Raw genomic sequence first — 20,797 nt, 5'->3', positions numbered from 1 at the left:
TGATGCTAATGCTGTTGGTAACAACATGCAATAGACATCTGCAACATGCAATAGACACCTGCAAAATAAGCCTACAAAACTGGCTTAAATCACCCATAAAATAAAAAGCCCTGAAATATGTAGTACGAAGAAGAATTAAATAACTCCTTCTTAACTGTTCTGAACTTCCAAACCAGACAATAATCCTAGTTGTCATATTCCATTTGTTAGCTCTCATGTTCTGGATACGACTAGTCAGAAGTGTCAGGAGAGGAAGCAGTCTAGTTCAGTCTCTCCATTGTTGTTTTCTTTATGCGGAGAGTGGGAGTCTGGAAAGAAAACCTGCTGCCAATGAACCACAATCTTGAAAACACACTTATCCTGACCATGTGGAGCAGCAACACATAGAAAATGTATTACTTTCTTTAAATTTAGCTTCTTCATACGAGCAGAGTAAAATGCAGCTAGGGAGGAAAGTAGCCTGTTCTGCTTTCTCAGCTGTGATCAGATTGAACTCATTTGAATAGGGTTTAAGTCCTCATAAAGTGGATAAATGTTCTGGATCACAGAATACCATGTTTGAGTGGTCATAACACAACTGCTATATCAAGGGCTAGCAATTTAGGAAGAGAGAAAGGGCAGAAAGACTTTCAGAAATTTGAATCAATTAACACAAACACTACTGAATGCGCCTACAGCATTGATGTACCCCACACGGTCATTTGAGTGTCTTCCAGAGCATGCTAATAATAATAGTAGTAACAATAAAACACTCCTGTATGCACATAAGTGGGCTATTGTCTCCTTTGGATGTTTTAGTCTAAGATTTTTTTTTCCAACAGGAGGTAATCCAAGGAATTGACTTCTTGTTGCAAAACAAGCATTTCCTGACTTAGGCATCATCCAAAAATATTCAGAAATGTTACAAAACTATCATGCATATTGGATGATGATTATGACAATAACAATAATAATAATAACAACAATAATACAATTTTGGGCAGTGGTAGAGGACAACAAAGTTTTCCAGCAGGACAATTCTGCCATCTAACTGCCAACTATTTTCCGCAGAGGAATCAATAATGTCAGTGAATTGACTTATCTGTATGATTTGTTCTTTAGTACCTTCACACTTTCCCTGAATACAATTCATTCCATCCTAATCAGCACATCAAGACTGAGAATAACTTAAAATTTTTTATGTGTATTTGTAAGCAAGAAAAAATGAAAGAACTATATTGCAAGCATCAGAGTAGGGTGGAAACAGAAAGGATACTATAATCCCCAAAAGCATGTCTGAGGTTGTACTATAACACAAACTAATGTTTTATTTCACCAATAAAGACTAATATAAGAACAGCCTTCATCACCAACAATTTCGTTTTTTCATTGGGATTATCAGTAATATTTACTGAGACAGAAAATGTCACCATAGAGGGGGCTTGCCACACAGATCAATTGGCATATAACTGTAGACCATCCCTGATAATGTGGATAAAAGAGATGCTAAAGAAAATGAAAGGTATTTGATTTTTGCTCTTGATGTGCCAGAATATTTTTCTGTAGTGCAAAGAACAAGCACTTGCTTCATCTCCTTCTGTCATCTCCTTCGTGATAGTAGAAAATAAAGAGGAAATGCTTCTTCAATTATAATGTGAGAAAAGAGGTGGAAAATGATGATTTGTTTTGTAACTGTGCTGAAAGGATGTTTTGGCAAAGCCACTCATCTTGCATTAGTAGCCCTGTAGCTAGAACCCAATTTACTAGCCATCCCACTGAGAAGATATTGTATGACAGTTTTGGTATAAAATTACTTTGCTGTCCTCACAGTGTTCTTGTCTTTCTTATCTTCTGAGGTATAAGGGATAAACAGAACTCTCTTTCTTTCTTTTTTTTTTACTGGAGTGTTGCTTGGAATGTCTTTGTTGTTTTCAAAACTAATATTGATACATTTGGTATTAGAAAGCAAGTTTTAGCAAGTGTCAAACTTCAAGTACCTCGTGCTGTCATTTTTAAAATGTATATATTAAAATTGTCACCTGGACTATTTCAGGTATTGTATAACATTTTCCTACAACTGTACAATTGAAATTTGAGCTTTCATATTTAGGGATTTTGTAGCATTGAGCCATGGCAGTTGAAGTGGTGTCAAAGTGCATTAATTTTGCAGTGTAGGTTCACTCCTTGTCATCAATAAGCTATTAATTTTGGATTGCAGAAACATCTCATGTTTTTTATATCTTCAAACAAAAATGTATATTTGAAGAAGAGAAGTATGCAAAATTGGCATTAAAGATTAGAAGAAAGCAGCAATGTATAAGCATGATGCTTTTCTCCAGCACTAAAATATAAGACATAATCCAGCATGGGATGCATACATTTCATCTTTGCTTTCATCCATTGCAGGTGCCCTTTGGTAGTTAGCCATTATGGAGTTTTAAGAAAACATACTTCTTTTGAGGAGGAATGCATCAGGGAGTTTCTTTACACATGCCTCACAAGGAATAAGTGTGAGTTATGCAGAAGCACACCCACCATTTATAGGTTTTCTTCAGTTAACAAAGCAGATGTGTTCCTCGACTTTACTTCTTTAATAGAAATGTTGGTATCAGTGGTAGAAATAAGACCACAAAAGGAGAAGCACAATATGTTTCAGAAAACTTTATATTAAAATCTAGTACTATGCACATATGTAATGAAACAACCATGTCAAGTAAACTTTGCATACATAAACAGAACTATTTTTTCTGTTTCATTCTTCACACATGATCAGTAAGCAATTCTGGATGGAGTTGCTTACATAGCCTGTTGCACATAAGTAATCCAAAGTAGTAGTAATAATAATAATAATAATAATAATAATAATAATAATAATAATAATAACAACAACTTAATTTTTATACCCCGCCTCTATCTCCCCAAAGAGGACTCAGGGCGGCTTACATGGAGCCAAGCCCGAATAAAAACAATAGCAATATAAAACACAACAATAGACAAGAGACATGCACAATTATAAAAATTTAACCATTAGCCAATAAAAACAAATGACAACAACTAATAAAAACATGGATTAAAACAGAAAGGTTGTAAAAGTAGACTGGGTAAGGTGCACCATATAAATATTATAAACATGAGGTGACTGATAAAGTGCTGTAAATTCTTGGAAGTGCAAATTGGGATGGGAATAGACCCTGTGTCTATATCAAGTTGGCAAAGGTAAAAAGTGCAAACCTGCTTAGGGTTACATTTTACAAGAAGAATAAACTACTCCAATATGTACCTACAAGGCACTTACGCTGCTTATCTAAGGTCTTTCCCTTAGTGACTATATGAGAGAGGGTCTTTTAAAGAATGGCACCTTGTCTGCATGATGCCCTCCATCCTCCAGAGAGGCCCTCCCAAATTACAATCTTACTGATGTCATACAAAGCCTTCTTAATTCTCCCAGACAATTTAATGGACTGTTCTTGGAGCACACTTATTGCATTGCTACTTTTACTTCAGCTTTATGCGCTCTACACTGTATTCTTTGCTGCTGTTTTTTTCTTGGTTTATTATGTGCTGCCTATTTCTTGTTTTATTGTTTGCATTTTATATTCTTTAATGTCACCCAGAGAACTCTAGATATTGCAGTGTCTAAAAGTGCAATTGAACCATTCAGCCATCCAATGTACTATAGATGGACCCAAAAGGATGAAAATGCCTGCTTACTCTTTCAGGAATCATGTTTTGGTTATGGTCTGGAATATAAATGCCAGCAATAGCAATCTAAAGATACAATACCTTTAAAAAATGGCACCAGTGTGCACAACAAGAAAAAGGAGTAGATTAGATCTAGAGAAGTTATAAGAGAGATAATTAATGAAGTGATGAAGTCTTATATGCTCTCATGTGTCAGTTAATATGAAACATATTCACTTCCCAGTGGTTAGTTGGAGGTAATATAGAGAGGTGTGTTTGCTACTTGGCATTTGTTAGAGGCAGCACACTATTCTTGATATTTTATCCAGCAAATGTAAGTAGCTAATAGGGCTGTGCCAAAAATTGTAAGAGGGTTGTAAATTGTAAGAGTTTTGTTAAATCCATACTTACCACTGGATTTACCAAGGCTGCACCCCCCCCCCAAAAAAAAAAACAAACAAACATCCAGTTACACAGTTTTTGTAAGAACTCCGTAATTGTCATATGTCCCTATGAGTCAGCTTATTCTTTCAGCGCAAGCAAACTCTACTGGGCAGGATAGGCAAACTTGTTAGGTCGCATGTTGGGCAGCATGCAATGATCCATTGCTTCAAACTCCTCCCCATTAACTACCTTTTCCTTCTTTGGTAGAGTGACTGCCTCTTTTGTGGGGTGAGGTGGCCAGCCATCCACCCCACTCCACTCCATACTACCTCCTCTGTGGGGTGTGGCCATTGGCCAATATTTATTTTTATTTATTTATTTTATTTATTAATATCTCCCCATATGCCACCTTCTGAATCAGTGCAGCAGATGACCAGCTCCACTGTTGGAAATAACAACCTCCCAAGCATTTCACTATTTATTTGTTAATGTATATATTTGCTAACCTATATTCTGTGTGTATGTTGATTTGCCAGTTTGATTGACTTCTTTGGTGTGGGAGGGGTTATAGACATGTGATTATAATGAGCATGAGACTCAGGACTCCATTTTGTATTCGGCTTGCATCAGACATCAGTGGAGGTGGATGCATGTTATTGTTCTTGGACTTCAATGTCAGCAGTTTGCATTAGACCTTAGTGGAGATGGATGCATGTATCTCTTTAGACTTCAATGGATGCATGTTTGATTACTGACTTCAGTGAGTACAACTATACCTTAAAGATTATGGACTATTGATTAAGAATGATATCCTGTGTCCATAACACAGAGAAGCTACATCCTATCTATAGCTGAACTTTAATAAGAAATGTGCCTGTATGGTGTTTGTGAGTAAACAAGATATGTTATTTTTGAAAGAAGACTTTATTGTTTATCTCTGAGTGCATATTTTAAATTAATAGGTTTCAAGGGAGTGTATATCTTTTGGGCAGCTGCAATTTCAACTTCAAAACAAAACAAAACAACTATCCTCTGCTAACCAAATATATTTTTGTAGTGATATGTCTTTATCCTTGGCAGTTTAAAGACATAGTTCTTCAATTTAACAGCTGAGTTACCTGTGTGCCATTGTATAAATGCTTATGAATATAACTTGTTCAAAAGGTTGACTTCTAACAAGGTCATGCTTTTCTCGACTAGTGGTTTTCAAAAGATGGTCTCCACATGTTCATAGAGATATGATATTATTTTTCCTTTTCAATAAGGTTATGATTGCTATTTATTTCCAAAAGGATATGTGTCCAGAGACTGGGTGTAGCTATTTCCAATACACACTCTCTCTCATTGGACACTGTGGAGCCTTTTAAAAAAATATTAATTCTAGAAAAAAAAATCATCAAAGTTGACTAGCTGCAGCTGATTTAAATGGCTTTGAAAGATGACTGTTTCATTCCCATAATACATTTTAATTGGATTTCTGTTATTCCTACTACTGTAGTATTTTATGATATTTTGTTTTGGTAATAATAATAATAATAATAATAATAATAATAATAATAATAATAATAATAATGCTTTTAATTGTACAACTTTGAAAATTTCCTGAAAATTGGTGGATTAGAGGCAGGAATAATGCCCTGCTCCTCTTCTGTATCTGTGGGGAAATCCAAGGGGGTAACTGCTTTGGGCTTTTTTTAAATGTTGAGAAAAAAATTAAATTACCTAAAAATCAGTAGATGTGTGAATCTTTCTGAAATTTGGGTAGAAAGATGCCCTGGTTATGGTATGTCACTGTAGAGAAATGTGAGGGGCTAGCTCATGTGTTTTTTTTTAATGTTGTTTGAAACAACATCAACAATATCCTAAAAATCAGTGGATGAGCAAAGGTTCTGAAACTTAGGGGACTTAGGATAGTAAGTGCTACAATTGTAGCAAGTTTCTCCATGATAGTCCTAAAACTGATGGAGAGAGGAGCCCCATTAATGTCCCCATTGGCTCAAATGGGTGAATAATGCAACGAAAAAGTAATGACTTTTTTTGGAACTGCATAATAGATCCAAAATGGACTGCTTATGAGTTTTTGAAACACTTTATAATCAAAACAGGGGTTGCATGAATTTTGTTAAGAAAAACAAACCAGTTTTTTTAGTTGTGCACACCCCTAGCAGCTAATAACCTTAAGAATCGAAACTTACCCAATATTTTTTCATTTGAATTTTGTAAACCTCTAAAGCCTCCCAAAGTCAGTTTCATTTTCAGTACAAGCAAGCAAATCCAAAAAGGCTGCTATTCTTCTTTACATTAATGACTTCTCACTATTAGGTGAGGGAAGCAGCAAGGAGAAAACAGGGTTCACTGGGAAAGAGACTGAGAAAGAACAGAATTCTGGGAAATGTAGTTTGGAAAGGTAAGGAGCCATATGCCAAAGAATTCTAAAGGCCCTCCCTTAAACTACATTTCCCAGAATTCTGCTCAGCATCGGAGAGCCCCAGTTAGGATAGGGTAGAGATTTGTCCCTCCGTAGCAGCAGCCAGTCAGAGTTCCAATAAATTATTGACTCTGCAAAGAGAAGGACTGACTGACAATTCTAGTAAGTAAATCTCTTTGCTGGGCTGGGCAGAAATCTCTAAATGGAAGTTCTATTGGTTAATATGAGAGACATTCAATGAGATAACTGTTGTGACTTTTTAAAAATGTTTTTGTTATTTTTTTAAAAAAAAATCCCTAAAATCAATAGATATATGAATATTGATAAAAATTGGGAGAATGATCCTCATATCTTGTGTTATTGTATAACACAATATTGTATATTGGAAAATTTCCAAAAATCCATGGATAAGTGAAACTTTCTGAAACCTGATTGGCTAACAGTGGTAAATGTGTTCTACCATTCTAGCAGGTTTCATCCCAATAGCTATAAACATGAGGGAGAAAAGAGCCCCTGCAGTTTTCCCACTTGCTCAATTACTATAATGAAAAAGTAATGACATTTTGTTACTCTCATCATTATAGTAACTAAATGTTCACTAATGATACCTTAGAAACACTTAAGAAGCTAAACGCCAGCACCCCCTAATTTTGTAATGAGTTTTGAAACATTTTTTATTGATCACAGTGCCCTAATATATATTAAAAAGTGTTTCTAAAGTATCATCTGCATTGCAAAACCACTTTTTAAAAAACTTACTTTTGTTTCATGCCTAGATGGCCCCATTACACTGACTATTTAGGTTCGTATATCACCGTGCAAGCAGCTACAAAAGACACAAAGAGTAGTCCAGTTTAACCTGGGGAAAGTTGCCGAATGAAGCTAACTGAGGTTAAAAGCCAAATCCTGCCCTGAGCTCCCTTTGCCACTCACATAACACAGAACCAGGAAGAGTTACAGACCAGTAGCAAACAGGTCTCATTTTAATCTCTCTATCTGGCAAGAATGTGGTGGGATAATAGACACATATTGGGGGCCCTGCTCAGGCCTTTTCTACACAGACCAGAAAACGCATTAGCCTGAGGTGTCCAGATGACGTTTCAGACTAATCCACTAAAAATGGAGTAAACTGAGTTTACTCAATTCAATCCAGGTTTTAAAAATACTTATAAAGATCCAGACCTTCCGTGCCTGTTTACACAGCAATCCTTCCTCCAGAGGCTCAGCCAGCCTGGAGATGAGGGATGGCACTGCCAGCCTCCCCTCCCTGTCCTCCATTTCACCTGCTACAGGCTTGAAGCCTTTTTCTCTTTCCCTCTGCCCTCTAACAGCCAACCGAGGGTCTTGGAGGAGGAATCCCCCCTCCCTTCCACAAACTTTCTTCCAAGAGAAGGGGCAGGGAGAAATGCTTCAGGCCTCAATCGGAGCTATAACGGTTGATCCCAACCGCCGACTGCCAATTTCATCACAATATAACTTCACTGCCACCAATCTAATTGTATTGGTCTACGACCACACCATTCACTCTTCCCTATCCCACTGGCCCACCAACAACCCGAGTCAGTCCACCGAGCCACTCAAAATTAAGGGAAACTCCAACTTAAAGAGTGATGGCTATTATGCAGACAGCCCCCCTTCTTATATTGATGCACAGAAGGACACACTGTATTCTTGTGGTGAAGTATAAACAGATTTGTGAAGTTTATTTGATCCAGAACAAGAAGATTGCTTAACTTGTCTTCAACAGAACTATGTTCACTCATAGGAGAACTAATTGGGCGTTTCCAAAACCCTTCAGTCCTCCCTTCCGGAGGCTCCTAAAATCAGCCCTCTGTTCCTTAGAGGTGCTCTAAAAATATAGCACTTCTCCCCTGAAGGCTATTTTTAATTCCCCCCTCACAGAGGTTCTTTTCTCCAAGCTCCAAACACTCATCTCTCCGAATTCCTCTCTCTCCCTGGCACCCTCTACCTTCTGTAACTCAACAACACTCTCTAACTCCCCCACCAATCAGGCACCACTACCATATAAGGAGCTGGCTATTCCCTCCTCCTTTAGCTTGGATCGGGCCTTGTCTCCCAGGGCATAGAACTTTTCCTACACACTGGCCTGGCAAGATAGGCCCATTCCATTACAGGATCCTTTTTCTGGTAAGTGCAGAGGGAAATGGAGGGCATGGAGGGAGAGGCTGGCAGTGCTCTTTCCCAACCATGCTGATCTCGTATCTGAACACCACCTCTTTAAAAGCACAGGGTTTGGGCCAGCTGTGTAGTCTCCCAAGAAGAAGTGGGATTTAAACGTCCACTCCATTTCAGGATTTTGACCTGTTTGGTGTGGTCCTCAGTACTGCCAAACTGAGTTTGGCATGGTGAATATCATCTTGCCACCGATGTGGCTCAGGGAGTTAATGTATAGCAACAAATGGGATTGAACCAGCATTTTGGACACCAGTTCTGGTCTGCATTTTGTGGCTGTCTAGAACTGCTCAATGTGCCCCGAAAAAAAGTCCTCTCCTGTAGACCTCAATGCTTATATGAAGTTAATTCTGCCTCCAGCAGTGTGAACTGAAAAAAGGGAGTAGGGGGAACTATAAGATATCAAAGTCTATGAGTGCCACAGGAATTATCTAGTTGGATTAGAAATCCCAGATGGTAGCCCTGTGCAAAGCAATAAACAATACTTGACTCATAATAAATGAAACAAATGAAATATGAATATTGATTATAATTTTAGAATAAAAGTTTTTTTAAAAAAAAATCAGCTGCACAAAGACTTTTCAAAAGCATGGTTTCACATTTAATCAGAATACTTGTGTCTGACACTGATGTTTGTTTTATTATTTTCCAAGAGTGTGAGGGCTGACTCCCTGCTGGGGAAACTGAAAGGTAGTCACCATACTTCATCTAAACATAAACCCTGAACCATTTGAAAAGTTAGCAAAGAACATTTCATTTAAATTTTGATTTATAGACTAGACAATCTGATTTGGCAAATAGTTTAACTTCAAATAAACTGTAACAAAAGAGTTCTTATTTTATGATCATTTGAGATAATAACAAACCCTAAATTGATTGGGACAGGTTGTGAAAATGTGTGGATGAAGGTTTGACTCCTCCACAATGTTTTAACACTAAATCATAATACTCCTGAAACTTCATTAGCAATATTGGTAAGATAAAATACACTGGTATCATCAACATTGTCACAGATAGTGTATCTCCCCAAAACTCATGCATTTTTCTCCAAGTGTTCCATGTAACTTTTCCTTATTGATTGTAGAATATGGTGCAGCACCTGTTCTTGAAGGTATTTAAGGGACCTTCCAGACAGGACCAAATTGTGAAACGAACTGAGAATTTAGTAATATCTGGATCCTTTGAGGTGTTTTTTAAACACAGAGTAAATCAGGAAATCACAGTTTACTCTGAATTAGTCCAGATTAACCTGAGACATTGTTTGAACACCTCAGGTTAATCTGGAATTCATAACAGGTTTTGAGTCTGTCTGGAAGGGCCCTGACATGGTCTTGGTTACAAATACCACAGTTATATCATGTTTGGATTATCTTAATGACTTTATAACTTCCTCTGTTACATCATGCTTGGACTACTATAACTTAATTTGGCTCAAACCATCGTAAGAATATCGTTAACTGGAAATGGTTGCACAGAATGAACAATTTCCTGGTTACAAAAACTTCAGTGGCTGCTGGGCAGTTTATGGATGCAATTCAAACTGCTGTCTATAACTTATGATGGATCTGTTTATTCATATGAGCCTATCTAAGCTCTGAAATATTTGAAAACATCCTTCTTTTTATCCCACAATTTCATGAGCACACCTGGTGGTCAAAAAGTACCTTCACAGTTCCATTGTCCTCTGTAGGGAGGCTATTCCACATACTGGGCATGGGAAAACTTTTTGCATTGCATTGCAGGCCCAGCCAGGAGGATCGGTCCAGGAAGGAGCTGGGCCAGGCACACACTGGGTGGGGAGGGCCAAGAAAGGGCAGGGATCATCCTCTGGTTGTTCTCCTGGGATAAGGATGGGGCTGCTGGCCCCATCCTTATGCTGGAAGAAAGGCAAGACACATGTTGACTGCCCTGATCCTCCTTCCCTGAACCTCGGACTGTCCTCTTGGCATTATGCCAGGAGGAGAGTGACAGGTAGTGGCTGAGAGTGCTCCGGAAGGTTCTCAGCTGCCGTGTGCCTTCCTTGAGCCATCCTCCTATCATAAGGATGGGGCAGTATGTCGGAAGAAGGGCGAGACATGTGGCACTCCAGAGGGTTCTCAGCTGTTGTGTGCCTCCCTCCCTCATCTTTTTGGCATAAGGATGCGCTGGGCTATCATGTCCTTATGCCAAGAAGACAAGGAAAATGAGGAGCACCTGGGGTAAGCACCCAGGGGGCTGCATCTGGCCCCCGGTTCTTAGTTTGCCCATACCTGCCATATACTCATGTATAAACGTCTAGAATTTTTAGTCAAAAATAAATCCTAAATACCTCAGGTATAATGTACCTTAATACCCCCCCCCTCCCACACACACACAAACATTCACTTCTCTGGGTAGACTAGAGGAAGGTTAAACTGCCTCTACTCTCTGCCATGGTGCCGCTTTTGGTCTTTTTTAAACGTCTGGGCAGAGAAATGGTGGAAGCAGCCAGGGTGGCTGCCCCCTGAGGCCGCATTTGTGCTTTCCCCCTCTTCATGGAATGACCCTTGAATTATCCAGGGGTCACATCTAAATCCGTAATTGTTGCCCTAAAGCCTGTCTTTGACTTATACATAAGACTGATTTATATGCATATATATATGGCCTTATTGTCCTGTTAGCTTGTGAAAATCTCTCTTGTGTTTGACATAAAGTCTAACAGGCTTTGAGGAAATAACTATTTTTAAACAATGTGTAGAGTACTATTTTAATTTATTTTTATATTTACACGGCTCTAACCCTCTTTAAAGTTCTATATGTTAATGATGACTGTGTGTGTATATGTATGTGCCTGTTGATGCATGCTATTTCTTAGCATTTGTGTTATTTTAAGCTGTCTTGAACCCCAGTTCTGAAGATATAATGGGGTATTAATTACGAAATAATTTTACATCAACTAGACAAGATGGCTTTTGAGCTTTTCTCCTTCTCCCCTTGTCTGTTGTTTTCTAAGAACTGATGAATGGTTCTGAAAGTCTTAGGTTTCAAATGCTTGCTTTTCAAATATGTATAGGTGTATTTTATGTGTTTGTGTATCTGTGTATATGGGCCCAGTAATGACATGCAAACCAAACTGCTAAGAGTCGTCTTGGTTTAAGTATTTTTCCACACACTCATTTTTAAGGTATTTTCTGTTATAAAAAATATTTCTTATCATTGTTTAACCAAAATTTGTTGGAACATCTAAGAAGCATGAAATACTATGGGGTCCAATTCCACATTATCTTCAAAGGTATGTAATTACTAATTACTCATTTCAAATCACATTTCGGGAGGGGAGGGATAAAACAATTATTTGCTGAAAATTTACCGTTTTGATTAGGCTTTTGGTTTATAACATTAATCTTGATGCTAAAGTTGCAAGTATGGATAACTGGATCTTCTCACCTTCAATCATTTTTATCTACCCTTCAGCGACCTCTTCACTATGTTTTCCCCCAGTATACATTGCTGGAACAGGAATGTCTGTTACATTATATAAACCACCATGTACATACACTGTTGATGCAGTATAAATAATAGATAAAAACAATTGAAACTGAATATTGTCTATTTTTTCTTCATTGGTTAACTTTTGAATATCAACTTTTCATAAATAATTAACCTTAGTGCTGGATATTTTGAATTTTTGATTTATAGTATGTTTACCCTCTCTTACATGTAAACGTAACTAAAAATATTCCTATCAGGATTCTTTTCATCCTGCAATTACTGATCTCTACTCTCAATCTCAGTTTCTGCCTAATGAATATTTTTGTCTGCAAATTTCCTTAGGGCTTTGAAATAAAATCTTAATATAATTTTCTTCAAATATAACCTCTCCAAGAGTTTCAATAAGATTTAGTTATATGGAAATTCTGATGGGCTTATTATGTGTCTTTTTAGATATATTTTTTTAATTTTTTAAAATGATTTAACCATTTTTAAAAAAGCTTTTAATTACTAACTAGTCTGACATATTTCCACATCATTTTGGCCAAATACCATATTTAGATAATAATCAGAAAAATGTATGTATAAAATATGCCATGATAAATTATTGTTGTTGTTGTTGTTGTTGTTGTTGTTGTTGTTGTTATTATTATTTGTATGCCACTTTTTCTGTCAACAGAAACTGAAAGTTCTGAACAGTGCTAAAAACAATGCAACATACAATATGCATGCATGGATGAATTAATGAATCAATAGACCTTAGAATAGAATAGTCAGTGTCTGCAGTTTTCCATAGAAGCATGTTCACAATAAACACAGGGAGAATCATAGACTTTGGTTTGAAAAATGGCATAATTTCAACTAAAGTTCACTTGCAGATAGCATTCAAAGATCTGATCTCTCTCTCTCTCTCAGTCGTATAGTCATTTCTGACTCTTCGTGACCTCATGGACCAGTCCACACCAGAGCTCCCTGTCGGTCGTCGCCGCCCCCAGTTCCTTCAAGGTCAAGCCAGTCACTTCAAGGATACCATCCATCTATCTCGCCCTTGGTCGGCCTCTCTTCCTTTTTCCTTCCATTTTCCCAGCATCATGATCTTTTCCAAGCTTTCCTGTCTCCTCATGATGTGGCCAAAATACTTCAACTTCGCCTCTAATATCCTTCCCTCCAGTGAGCAGCTGGGCATTATTTCCTGGAGGATGGACTGGTTGGATCTTCTTGCGGTCCAAGGCACTCTCCGGATTTTCCTCCAGCACCAAAGTTCAAAAGTGTCTATCTTCCTTTGTTCAGCTTTCCTTATGGTCCAGCTCTCGCATCCATAGGTTACTATGGGGAATACTATTGCTTTGACTATGCGGACCTTATTGCCAGTGTGATGTCTCTGCTCTTCACTATTTTATCAAGATTGGCCATTGCTCTCCTCCCAAGAAGTAAATGTCTTCTGATTTCCTGACTGCAGTCTGCATCTGCAGTGATCTTTGCACCTAGAAATGTAAAGTCTGTCACTGCCACCACGTTTTCTCCTTCTATTTGCCAGTTATCAATAGGTGTAGTTGTCATGATCTTGATTTTCTTGATGTTTAACTGCAACCCAGCTTTTGCACTTTCTTCTTTCACTTTGGTGATAAGGCCCCTCAGCTCTTCCTCACTTTTGGCCATCAGAGTGGTATCATCTGCATACCTAAGGTTGTTAATGTTTCTTCCAGCAATTTTAACTCCGGCCTTGGAATTGTCTAGCCCCGCACATCGCATGATGTGTTCTGCGTACAAGTTGAATAGGTAGGGTGAAAGTATGCAGCCCTGCCATACTCCTTTCCCAATCATGAACCAGTCTGTTGTTCCGTGATCACAAGGGGTTTTGATCTGGAGTAGTTCTGAGTTAGTTCTGACTCCTATTCTCTAAACAAATTCAACACTAAACTGACAACTGGACTCACCAGCTGTTTCTGTCCACAATTGATATGAAAGGAAGTCTCATGGGATCAAAGTTGTCAATTGGCCTGAAAGAAATTGAGCCATGTCACTTTTAGACAGTTTGAAAAATCTGAGTCTATCATCAGGACTGATTTAGATGGTAGTCAAAAGACATACAGTTCTTTAAAGCTGAAATCCTGTGGTCCCAAGTGGATCATACTAGGTGCTATAGGGTGGCCTGAATTTCCATCCTGAGGTGAAAATAAAGTCTACTCATGGAGTGGATATCTGATGTTGGATTCTGCCTTCCTGAAGTCCCCCTTCCTCTGATGTTTTATATAACGTACATCATGTGAAGTGGAGGGCTGATATGGGGCCAAAGGAGAAAGAAATAGAATAGGATAGTTGTAAGGGTGGCTTGAGGATAGATTTGGACATACATGAGCCAAACTTTCTCATCCTTCACTGTAACTCCAACATGGAGGGAATGTTTATGTATGCCACAGATAGTTCACTCCCTATTGCATGTCTTGGAAGGGAAAAAATTTGAAGACAGAAAATGGAAAAGGAAGAAAGAAATGGTCTGTCTGAAATTTCTGTTTTGTTAGCTTCAATTTAATAAACATTTTGAGCCTAGTAAACATCTTAAGATTTACTAAGATGAAAGCTTTCTAAGATCATTATTACCATCAATTTCCTGTATCATGTATTTTTCGAGAACCTTAACTGAAAAAGCTGTTATGACTATACAACAGTACATTCTTATTTACATGACCTGTAGTAGTTTGTGTGTGTGTGTGTGTATGTGTGCATGTTCATTGTGAACCAGTGTTCACAACTCTGAAACAGGTTATTATAATCTTTGTTGCAATGTTTGTAGAAATGGAAAGGGAAGGAAGGAAGGAAGGAAGGAAGGAAGGAAGGAAGGAAGGAAGGAAGGAAGGAAGGAAGGAAAGAAAGATGCATAAACATTAAACAAGATCTTCTTGTTTTCCAGTTTACCAGTTCAGCAAGTATTGAGCTTTATAATATAAGGTACATTTTGCTGTTTTCTTTGGAAGACTCACTGAGAGAGTTGAATCCTAAAGAAAATATATTTCTCAGTATATGATTTGTACATAATGCTGGTTAAATACGGTATTCTATGAATAACATTGAAACTTAGTACATGAAATACCAAGAGATAAGTTTAGAATTTTGCAGAACCATAGTATGTGGATTAAGTGGATAAAACTCCAAACCTTGTCTTAGTTGCTATAGATAGATAGACAAATAGATAGAAGTTAGTGTTATGTAAATCATTCTTATTTTTAATTTACATGCACACCTCAATTGCATAGCTCACACATATGCATTACAAGCAAGATTGTTGAAATGGTCCCACCTGACCATTTCACATGCTAATGAGTGAGTGATAGATCAGAGAACACATGTTCTTTCTTCATAACTATGTCCCAGCATTGCTGAGCCAAGAAATGTCATTTCATGTTAGGACTCAAACATTTCAACCCACCATATGTGTAATGCCAGCTATTGTTGAAGTAAAACAGATCTATTCACTCTGTTCCTCTTTCAGCTTCTGCTTTGATTGGCTCATATCTCCAGCTCACATGTGCTATAACCCCTTCCCAGGGACTTGCTAAAAACAAGTGTTTCTGCAAACATATTCACTGCAATAATAATGACCCAGGACACTGGTTTTAAATCTACAATATATCAAATTCTGTCTAGATAGGGAACAAAACCCTTCAGATTTGATTAAGAGTCTTGAATACAAATTAAATGAGGACAAGCAGAAACAATTTAGTCCTATGAAAAGAAGATTAAAATGACATAATGGATGACACGGTGATCCAAGTTTTTGAATAGTTTAAAGAATATCAGAAAGAAGATTAAGCAATGCTTTTAAACTATGGTGAGGCCCATTTAAGTTCAACAATTAAACAGGAAATGTACAATATGGAGGTTTTGTCTCCAAAGTAAAAAAAAAAATGTGCCTCCCTCTCTTTCCAACCTCTCTTTCTAATACTATACAATATGATTTTTCACCATACTCATCTTCCTGGTACTTCTTGACTTCACTATCTGTCACTTCTGAGCATGAGGACAATTTCCAATCTATGCAACCCCATGCTAAAATAAATCTGTCTGTCTACGTAAAAAGTGCTTGTAGATTATATTTATTATCTCCCCTTTGCTTTTATTGGGATGTGTGGATTACATGCATTGTATTGTCAGGATCCTCATGGATGTTCTTTCATAAAAAGAGGGAAAGAGAGATAACATGTAAATGTAGTAGACTTTGAAAATCTATATATATATAAAAGGGTAATGAAATTTCAGCCTAGGACAAAACAACAAAACTACACGTCCCAGAAACACTAAACTTGGCAGCACAACCCCTCATCCATGCCTCTACGTTCATACAACAAAAAGAAAAGAAAAATAAAGTCCAAATTAGAGGGAGAGGAATAATTGTTTTTATCCAAGTGCTGCCAGTTAGAAGGCGCTTGGTGTCCTAGCAACCCACTCAGCCCAGGGGACAGGCTGAGTTAGGCCTCACTTAGGCCTCTTCCCCACTGCCTATAAAATACAGGTTATCTGATTTTAACTGGATTATATGACAGTGTAGACTCAAGGCCCTTCCACACAGCTGTATAACCCATTTATAATGGACTTAATGTAAAGATAAAACCTTTACCCTTTACCTTAACTACCACCAATTCCTCAATACAGTAGAGTCTCGCTTATCCAACGTAAACAGGCTGGCAGAACGTTGGATAAGCGAATATGTTGGATAATAAGGAGAGATTAAGGAAAAGCCTATTAAACATCAAATTAGGTTATGATTTTACAAATTAAGCACCAGAACATCATGTTATACAACAAATTTTACAGAAAAAGTAGTTCAATACACAGTAATGCTATGTAGTAATTACTGTATTTACGAATTTAGCACCAAAATATCATGATATATTGAAAACATTGACTACAAAATGCATTGGATAATCCAGAACGTTGGATAAGCGAGTGTTGGATAAGTGAGACTCTACTGTACTTTATTTCCCATACCACCATAGTTCGCCACAGCAACGCGTGGCTGGGCACAGCTAGTGTCATATATTATTGATCAAATGCCCTGACTGCCATCCAATGTGTCTACTTTGTTTGTAGTTCCTGCTCTGACTTCAAAGCAATGTCAAATATTGGGAAGAGAAGAGTTAATTTCTCTACTCCCCTCCCTTTTTCCTTCTCCCTTGGTGTTAAAGCAAGCACCTGGAATAAGGAAGGGAAATACCATGACATGGGGGTGGGGGAATCTAGGGTAACTGCCCAGTGGCATGGCTAGGCAGTAGGAACACCCTTCCACCTCTGAGGTAGCTAAGGAGTCCCTATCAGGTTTAATCCGGTGTCCAGCACAGAGGTCAGTGTAGAAGACTTGTACATTGCTAACTGGATGCATTGTCTTATTAACCTGGAAAACACCAGCTGCTAGTGAATGGTAGTGATTGGGTAGATCTATGTTAGAACATGAAGAAAACAATACTGCCATGACCATTATTTTTCAATTTGTCCTCCAACCCCCCGAAATAAAGAGCCAACACAATAAACTTGGGTTTAAACTAGGTAACTTTATTAAATGTTACCTAATTAACTCTCTTAAATTTGTAACTTGAATCTAACACTTAATTGTCATCTATGAATTTGGTGGTCCTTCCCGACCAACCTTTTAACTGAATTTAGGGCAAAACACCAGGTCCCCAGTGTAACTAAACCTGGATGACCTAAAGGGGAACGTGGTGGAGAGTTATGCCCCAAGGATGATTGAGGTCATAGTCTCCCATTCCTAGGCCATAATCGTTTCCCCTTGCCGGTGTTGTTTGAACTCTAGGTGAGGTTTACCACTTCTGGCCTACACCAAAACTGAGGTGCCTTGTGGTGTACACTGAATGATGCGATTCCCCTATCAATTCCACCACAGATCAGGAGCAAATGTCTATTTAGCTCCTGACCCCCACCAAATCCTCTAGAATTACCCTAATTCCATCTTGGAGATCATCCAAACATATCACTGCCCAATTTTAAAAGATGGATACCATCATTCCTGCAGAGTTACAATGTATTTTATTTTAGCATCATGTGAACTGTAAGAACCTGTGGCATCTGCAAAAACATTTCATATGGCCTAACTGACCTTTTTCAAGACCCAATCAAACTTCTTTCATCACCATGCGGCCAATGCAGCCTAGTAATAATCAGAGACCATGCCAAGTGGGTTTGAGGCTGTGCCTCCTTCACCTTGTGCATGTCATTCAGAACTTGTAAAAACAAGGCCCTGCCTATATGCAATCCCAAATCATTGCCACCAAGGTATACAACCAGAACATCAGGATAAAAACATTTTCTTGATCTAAACAGCAACGGTTCTGAAAAGACGGATAGTATAACTAATCCAGCATGTGACACATGTATGAACAATAGTCTCCAGATTTCCATCTCCCCAGTGCTTTTAAGTTTTATCTACTGAATATCCCATCATAGTACTAAGGATGGATCCCTTGCCTTTTGATCCATTTTGGAAGTTTGAATAGCCAATTACAACTCATCCTGCTGGAGCCGCAGGTCTGAGAATTAAAGAGCCCTTTCGAGATTGGTCTGATTTTGAGGATGCAACTAATTCTCTGACCCAATAGGCTCCAAAAAAGGCTGTGAGGGCTGCTGCCTGAAATAATAATGATTTGCATTGTGGCTCACAAATTTGGGGCCAAATTTGCCTTAGGCCTTTAAGGATCCCAGTGACCGTCTCAGGGCTTGCTCCCTTGACAAGCCCTCCAGCCATTTACGGAGCAGACAATCTCCAGTGACATCAGGAAAGCCCTGTACTTTAAGCCAATAAGCAAGGACAGATAACTTTGCTCGAATAGTTTGAGGGGCCACCCCTTCCTTTCAAGAAAACCCCCAAACTGTGCAACATGCTCACATGGAACTAGTGTAACAGAACTTACTGAATACCTGCACGGCTCTGACGTAAGATTTTCTGGCACTCACAGCCAGAGCTACCTTCAAGCCCCTGACCGTGGACTGGTCCCAATTTTCAAAGATGGACCGTCATGCTGTGAGGGTAGAAATCTATGCTGGGAGCAAGCTTCCTGAAGTGTTCCATCTGCATACAGGACAGAGCATCAGCAAGAGAATTATCTGCCCCAGCAATATGAAAAGTTCTAAACAGAATGTTATACTTTAGACAGTGGAGGGTAAAAATCCTTAAAGCCTCCATCAGCCTGGTTGACTTAGATGTCAAAGAATCAATAACCTGCATGGTGGCCTGGCTACAACACCAAAAATGAACAGTGGAATTTTGGAATTGATCTGCCCCTAGCATCACAGCTACCAAAATAGAAAGAATTCTAGGGATGTTAAGTGAGAGGTGATTCCTCTAATGTGCCAAAATCTTGGGCCATAGCTCGGCACACCAGTGCCCGCTAAAGTAAACTTCTGAACCCAATGGCTCTAGAGGCCTCTGACACTATTTGAAGGGTGTCCTTCAATCATAGGTCTTGCCTCAAAAAGAGACACGATTAAACTGCAATAAAATTGTAGCCAGATTCTCAAATCAGCCTTAATCTCATGGGCAATCCGCAAATGATGATGTGGTAACCTGAAACCTGATATAGCATCACAGCCATCGCAAAATGGCATGCCTAGGGACCCCAACCCTATATGCAAAATTTAAATGACCGATAATTTCTTAAATTCATGTAAAGTGTTTTTGTTTCTGGTGACAAAGGGCTGGATCCTATCATTAAGTTTAAAACTGTCTCATGGGGTAACCTTGAGCATTGCTGAACTGTATCCAATTTAATCCCTAAAAATGTTGATATAGTGGCAGGGTTCTCAGTTTTTTCTGGGGCTAGATGGACACCCAGTTGCTCAGTCAAATATTGCAATGACGGGCGCAAAATCCCACACTCTCATGACCCATGCCTTCCAATGAGTAGGAAGAAGGTGAAAAGCAGACTTGATGTTGCCCTTCACCAACTTGGCTGCAGGGCCCTGTGCTCTAACTTTCTTAACATCAATATTAAAAGAAGTATAATGAACCAAGCAAAATTAATCAGGAATGGCATCTTTCACCGCCATGCCACCAGCCAAAAACGCTTATCATAGAGGAGCCATGCCTTGCCTGCAAAATTGATGTAGGCTGAATTTATAATATTCAGGGACTGGAAAAGTGAGTAGGATCTGGAAGGGTAAGCCTTCACTAGCACCCAACCATAAATTAAAAAAACCCAAATGAACCAGTTAACTCCAATTCTGGTTCACCCTGTGCTTTTATTAATTTCATCACTCTCTTCATCTAGTTCATCCTTCTCCTTCTACTCCAATTCCCCACAATATATAGTAAAATTATCCACATACTCATTTTAAGAATCATATCAATTGCATTCTGCTCTAGGCGTGAACCCAATGGTGTGGCACTAAGTCTATCAGGTGCCGGCAATGGCCAATCTCCTGTATGCCAAAAATGATACAATGTTTCTACCATAGTGTTTGCTGCCACCAATGTACCTGTCTGGCCTGATACTGCTTCATGAAGAGCCGGGTTAGCTACCTGAGTGCTACAGCTAAAGGGAACAGGTTCAGGAGATGTTTGAGTTGAACTCATCTCCTGTGAGTTGGCCTGCCCCCAAGGGAAAATGTGGGTGTCTTTATTACCTGAACTACTAGTAGGTTGTACTTCTGATACCGTAAAGCTAGATGGAATCA

Source organism: Anolis carolinensis, chromosome 3, assembly GCF_035594765.1.
Source record: "Anolis carolinensis isolate JA03-04 chromosome 3, rAnoCar3.1.pri, whole genome shotgun sequence".
Taxonomy (NCBI): domain Eukaryota; kingdom Metazoa; phylum Chordata; class Lepidosauria; order Squamata; family Dactyloidae; genus Anolis; species Anolis carolinensis.
Note: the sequence above shows the minus strand (reverse complement) of the source record.